Below are 7,069 nucleotides of genomic sequence, written 5' to 3' on the forward strand. Positions count from 1 at the left end.
TTGGTGAATTCCTACCATCTTGTCTAGTGAAACTATCATCTCTAATGTTTTTTAAATTATTTTTTTATTCTCTTTAATGGCTTGAACAATCTTCTGTTCTCACATCTGGTAATCTGAGCAACTTAGTTGAAGATAACAATATGTAATATAACAACACCTGTTAATTCCTATCATTTTGTTTCAAAACCCTGTATCATTTTTAATGTTCTCGCTCTGCTTTGTTTATGTCTGTATTGGTAGTTTGCTATTTTTTTTTTTTTTTTTTTTCTACTCTCTTTAAAATAAAAAAATACTTTATAAGGTTATTATGTGGATTAAATTAATTAATACATGTGAAGCACTTAAAACTGCCTGGCATATCATGTGTACTTGGTAAATGCTAGTTGTTATTATGCAGCCCCACTAAGGAGGAGTATTAGTGCTACTCTTTTTACTCAGCTTGGTATGGCAATATAATGGATATTAGTGGTTGTTTGTAGCCTTAATATGGCAGGATATTGGTGAGTGTTTGCTTTGATAAGCTTAGGGTTGACTCGGATATCAGGAAGTAAGTTCTCTTATAAATTCAAAATACTTATATAGAGAGTCTATCAGATACCGGGAACTGTATTGGGTACTTGGGTTATAGTAGAAAGAAGACTTGGTTGGTGGACTCTGCCTGTTCGATAGATGTCCTCCTTTCTGCCATTTTCAGGAGAGGGGTCAGCCCTATTTTAAGCCTTGGCTGCTGTTCTCAAGTTCAGAGCCTTTCAGATTGTGTTTCTGGACCTGGGATTGACAGGTGGCTTTTGTCTAACGTGGGGGTGGGTGTTTGCCTGTTCACTTGATGGGGGTGGGGGAACCGAGGATCTTAATAGCTTAGTTTCATGCTATTCCCTGTGCCCTCTTCTAATCTATTTGCTATTGTGTATTTATACCTTTAAAATTATTTTATTGCCATCTGAGAGTAACTTATAGAGGGAGCACAAAACTACATGTATTTATTTATTTAATTATTTATTTAATCATGTATTCTAATTACTATACTTCACCTACATAATTTTTTTTTAACTCATAAAAGGTTTTTTTTGAGACAGGGTTTTACTCTGCAGTGCAGGCTGGCCTTAAACTCACTTGGTAACCAAGACTGGCCTCAAACTCAGAGAGATCCTCCTGCCTCAGCCTCCCGAGTACTGGATTACAGGCGTGCACCACCACACCCAGCCCACAGAAGCTTTTTCTGAAGGTGACATTTGTAAGGCTCGATATCACCTGGGAGGTTTCTAGGCCCACTGGACTGTGCAAGTCATGCCCCGCATATATAGCGCTCTGACTCACACACATCAAAGCATGAGAAGCACTGTGCATACTGTAGTGTTTTATACATATTACATGATCAAAATGTGTTGTCTCAAACAATACCTGATAGATCATTTGTTGGACACCCAAAAGTTTAAAAAAGGTCCAGTAGTTACATGTAATGTTCTGGGATAAAGATACAGGTATTATTTGGAGCCATGGGAGTCAATAAAGAGTACAGAGTTAAAAAAAGAGTGAAGGAAAAACAATATAAGGGGTGAGTGAAGGAAAAGAGGGCCTTGGAAAGCTAAGGAAGAACAGAACCCTAACCCTGAATACTTCTGTAAATTAAAAAATATCAAAGTGAACCCATGTGGTAGCCCAGCCTGGCCTCAAATTTGGGATCTTTCTGCGTCAGCCTCCCCAGTAGCTGGGATCACAGGTAAGGGCCACCACATCTGGCTTATAATTATATGTGTTTCTATGTGTCATTCCCTCTGGAGTTCTTTTGCATGTTGGGAATGCCTTGTCCTTGTACCTTTCAGATCTATAGCACAGTCCTGTGTTTAGCGTGAGTTTAAACAGTTCATCCTTATATAAATGGATAGGTGGAAAATTTCTATAATTAGCAAAGTTATAGTACGAATTACATCTAGTTGTTTTTTTTGTTTTGTTTTGTTTTGTTTTTTTTGAGACAGGGTCTCACTATGCAGTTCAGGCTGGTTTTGAGCTCACTTTGTAGCCCAGGCTGGTCTCAGACTTCAAACAATCCTCCTGCTTCAGCCTCCTGAGTGCTGGAATTAGAGGTGTGCACCACCCTGCCCGGTCTTACATCTAGTTTTTAGGTCACATGAAATCTTTTTCAAAGAAATAGGTACTTATCTGCTTTGAAAAAGTGTGGATAATAGTAAGTTCTTCTCCCATCTGTTAATTTCAGAAGTTTGATACTTGCTTTTTAAAAATTACTTGCTTTGAGATATAATTTATATATCATACAGTCCACTTACATTGTATAAATGCAGTGGTTTTTAGTACCAGGGTGCTTGAACAATACAGGCAAATAGGCCAGGCTCTGGGCTTACGTGCAGCTTTGCACCACACTGAGCAGAGAAGCTGGGATTCCAGCGCAGCTTGATTCTGTTATGTTCCATTGCTTCAAAGGTGACTCCATCCCAAGAAGCCCAGGGCATGGTGGGGAGACAGATACTGCAGTAGTTCAGCTTTGTACATAGTAACACTTACAAGTGCTGTGGAACCTAGAGTATGAATTTAGTATCAGTGAAAAGAGGACATGAGCTTACCCTGGTTCCTTCCTTCTCTGTGGATGATTTCAAGTCAGGGGACTCAGAACCTTATAAACTTCCTTTTCTCAGGTCTTTGAAGAAGTGAAGATGGCCTCTCATGAGGCAGGAGGATGGCAGGTTCAAGCCCAGCCTGAGCAATTTAGTGAAGCTGTCTCAAAATTAAAACAAATAGCTGGGCATGGTGGCACACACCTGTGATCTCAGCACTTGGGAGCAAATATGGGTAAATAAAGAAAATTTCTTATGGTAAAAGGCATATTGCCATTAATCCCCCTCAGAATATTCCCCCCCACTTGGAATACACCCCATTATTCTTGACACTGATTTATTTAATTTTTTTATTAGTACATGTTTGCAGTATACAATGTTTACATTCCTTGAATGGAGCTGTTACATGTGCATAACACGTCTTAATTCTGTTTTAAATCTCCTTTTCCTGTCCTCCTTTTTCTTTCTCTCCATTTCCTTTTTTTTTTTTTTGGTACCAGGAATCAAACTCAGGACCTTGCGCTTGGCAAGGAAGGCTCTGTGCTGCTGAGCTATATCCCCGGCCCTCCCTCCTTTTCTTGATTCCCTTCCCATTTGAGAAAAGTTAATTTCCCTACTTCCCATTATTTTCCTTTTATTTTGCACTTTATTTCTAGTTTAGGTTTCTCATATAACAGAAACTACAATATTTAGGCTTGTCTGATTTATTTTACTCAACATTATGGTCTCTGGGTGCATTCACAAATGACTCAAGTTTATCTTTCTTTATGGCAGAGTAGTACTCCATTCTGTGCAAATGTCAATTTTTGTTTATCCATTCATCTGCAGGTGGACATATAGACTGCTTCCAAGATTTTGTATTGAGCTGCTATAAACATGGATATGTATGTATCATTGTAATATGATGTGATAATGATGATGACGATGTTGGTATTTTGAGATAAAGTCTTACTGTGTAGTCCAGAACTCATTCTTTAGCTGTTTTTATCACAGTAGATGGCCTCGAATTCACGATGATCCTCCTGCCTCAGCCTCCCAAGTGCTGGAATTACAGGTGTACACTACCACACCCAGCTAGTATGATGTCTTTAAATCTTTTGGGAAGATACTTAATGGGAATAGGTGCATCAAATGGAATTTCTAGTTTCAGTTTTTTGAGGAATCTCCATACTAATTTCCATAGCAGCTGTACTAGTTTACATTCCCACCAACAATGTAAAAGTGTTCCTTTTTTCTCGTGGCCTTGACAGCATTTGTTATTGAGTATTTTTATCTTCAGATTAATGTTTGATCCATTTTGATTTTAGTTTAGTACATCATGAGAGGTATGAGTCTAGATTTAATCTTCTGCATGGCGATTGCCAATTTTCCCAACACCATTTATTAGAGAGGCTATCTTTTTTCCAGTGTATGTTTCTGGTCCCTTTGTCAAATTATTTCTGAATCCTCTGTTCTTTTATATTAATCCTCAGGGCTGTTTTTGTGCCAGTACCATGCTGCTTTTATCACTGTAGCTTTGTAATATAACTTTAGGTCCAGGATTATGATGCCTCCTGCTTTGCTCTTGTTATCCTGTTCTTGCCACTTTTTGAAGCAGTTTGTGGTTACAAGATATGATAAAAAAAAAATTTGGTGACGGCCAGGGATATAGCTCAATGGCACAGCACCTGCCCGGCAAGCATGAGGTCCTGAGTTCAATTCCTGGTACCAAAAAAATTTTTTTTGGTGAATGTGACTGCCAAATGCCATCTGTGGAAAGGCACACTCATAAACATTAGAGTATATCCTTATCCATTTTATTTACTTCTGGTTCTTCCCCAAAGTCAAAATCATCATGAGAGTTAAACATTGTGAATTGATTCAGGACATCATCAAGTCTACCACCACAGCACAACTAAAGACACAAAAAGGGCCTTCAGAACTGCTTCAGAAAGTGGCAAGAATGTTAGGATAAATGTTTGAAGTGAGGGGGTATTAGTGACAATGTGCATTCTATTGTAATAATTTTTTTTTTTAAATTTAAACACTATTTTTTGATCATCTGTATTCACAGAGTTGTGCAGCCATTGGTGCAGTTGATTTTGGAACATTTTCATTACTCTGAAAGAGATCCTGCATACATTAATACATCTGAAGTTCTTCCTGTTCCCCCTTAACCTCTCATTTTAGACCCCCATTGATGTCCTGTTTCTGTAAGAATTTGTGTGTTCTGGAGAATGGACTCCTAACATGTGATTTTTTATGGCTTGCTTCTTTCGGTTAGCATAATTGTTGTCCAGCAGCTCCTCCTAAAAGTGGCTTACCAACTGAACATTACCGGCTTCTGGGTTGCTCACCTCTCCCTCTGGAGTTAGATTGCGGGTTCTCCTGTTTTGAACAAAGAATTGAACAAAACAAGCAAAACAAAACAAAACAAAAAACAGTGACCAAGTTCACTGGAGAAAGGCGGTGCTGAGATCCCCGCCTCATGCTGAGGTCAGGTCCAGTGTCCTGTTGAAGACCTGCTGCGAGAAGTCCGAGCGCAGGGCTGGAGGAACTGTTCTTGACACGTGTTCCGGACTTTGTAGTTACCAGATTGCACCTGCCTCCCCAGCCAGTTTTGCCATGCCCTACTCTGCGGTCTCATAATGTTTTCGGGCTCATCGTATGTCATGTTTCATCATATATCAGTACTTAACTTTTTTTTATTGATGAATAATATATTGTTTTTGGCTTTTTGAGACAGGGTTTCACTATGTAGTCCAGGCTGGCCTTGAACTCAAGGTGATCTTCCTGCCTCAGCCCCTGTGTGCTGGGATTACATGCCTGTACCACCGTGCCTAGTTTATCTGTCTTTTTTATTATAATCATCCTGGTGGTGGTGAACCGTTATTACATTGTGGTTTGATTTGCACATAATCTTTTTTTTTTTTTGGCACTGGGAACCGAACTCATGACCTTGTGCTTGCCAGGCAGGCACTGTGCTGCTGAGCTATCTCCCCGGCTGCACATAATCTGATGGCTTATGATGTGGAGCATATTTTTGCATGTTTTTTTGTTTTTGAGACAAGATCTTGCTAGGTAGTTCAGGTGGGTCTTAAGCTCACTGTGTAGCTCAGGTTGGCCTTCAATTCATGGTAATCCTCCTGCCTCAGCCTCCCAAGTGCTGAGATTACAGACATGTGCCACCATGACCAAACTTTTCATGTGCTTGCTGGCCTTCTTTTGGGGAATTTCCGATTCAGATTCTCTGGCCACTTTTAATTCAGTTGTTTGTCTTCTTATTGAGTTGCAGTAGTTCTTTAGGTAGATATCTGAGTTGGGTGTGGTGGCGTATACCTGTAAGCCCAGCATTTAAGAGGCTGAGGCAGGATCACTGTGACTTCCCTGGGATACAAAGTTAGTTCAAGGCCAGGCTGAGTTTAGCCAGACACTATCTGAAAAAAAAAGGAAAAAAGAAAGTTTCATATCTACATTTCAAAAGATGTATTTCCAGATATATTTATAAAAATTCATTAAAATATACATAAATATCTCAGATCTATTTTCAAAAAATTTCTCTCATTCTTGGGTTGTCTTTCTTTTGTTGTTGGCACTTTTGGTGTCATATTTAAGGAGTCATTACCTAATCTGAGGTCACAAAGATTTAAGTCTTATGTTTTCTTCTAAAAGTTTTAAAAGTTCTACTGAGTTGCCCAGTGTGAACTTGAGTTTGTGATCATCCTTCCTCGGTTGCCCAAGCAGCTGGGATTACCACCATGCCTGGCTCCAACTTCATTATTATTATTCTTAATTATTATTATTATTATTGTTATTTGAGGTACTGGGGATTGAACCCAGGGTTTTTGCACTGAGTGACATCCCTAGCTCTTTCTTATTTTTTATTTTGAGACAGGGTCTTCCTCAGTCACTAACTAAATTGCCCAGGTGTGGACTTTCAATCCTTCCTTAGCCTCCTGGAGTACCGGGATCGTAGGTGTGGAAGCTGGTCATGACTACCTTCCAGCTTCATTATATTTTGCTTGGGGATACGCAGTTGTTCATCATCTGTAAAAATCATTTCTTTCCCCAGAGAATTTTCTTGATACCTTGTTCCTCACTCTCTTGAGGAAGACATTCACAGTATTCTCTTTTGCTTCCAATCTTTTGCTAAATTAAAACATTGAAACAGTCTCAAAAAGTTATAAGTACAGTTTAAAAAACTTGATTTTCTTAATGCATTTAAGAGTAAGTTGTCGATATGATGAACGTGTTTTTATTCCCCATACACGAGAACATTTTCCTGCATACACAATCCAACCATCCAAAATCAGAAAATTAACATGCTGTATTAGAATCATATAATCTTCAGAGCCCATTCCAGTTTTGTTCATTGTTTCAGTAATGTCATTTACAGAAAAAGATTCAGCCTAGGGTCACACATTGCATTTAATGGTCATAATTCTTGAGAAAAACATTTTTTTTTAAATTTTAAAAATAAAAGGAGGAAAACATTAACAGACAGACAACCTTTTACAAAA

At 38.7% G+C, this 7,069-nt stretch overlaps 1 protein-coding gene across 4 annotated transcripts in view; it reads left to right on the forward strand.

Annotated features, from left to right (window-relative positions):
• The window catches only part of LOC102023014 (phosphatidylinositol 3-kinase regulatory subunit gamma), a 160,153-nt gene that overhangs the window by 105,898 nt on the left and 47,186 nt on the right, over positions 1 to 7,069 (forward strand). Inside the window, exon 1 of one of the 4 annotated variants that reach the window (XM_013521607.1) lies at positions 3,437 to 3,454. The exons of the other annotated variants lie outside the window; for them this stretch is intronic. The gene's annotated coding sequence lies outside the window, so the exon portion shown is untranslated. Of the gene's footprint in view, positions 1 to 3,436; positions 3,455 to 7,069 lie in introns of those variants that run through there. 4 annotated transcript variants of the gene reach the window in all.

This window comes from Chinchilla lanigera, unplaced genomic scaffold (genome assembly GCF_000276665.1).
Source record: "Chinchilla lanigera isolate Chin_1 unplaced genomic scaffold, ChiLan1.0 scaffold00063, whole genome shotgun sequence".
Lineage (NCBI taxonomy): Eukaryota > Metazoa > Chordata > Mammalia > Rodentia > Chinchillidae > Chinchilla > Chinchilla lanigera.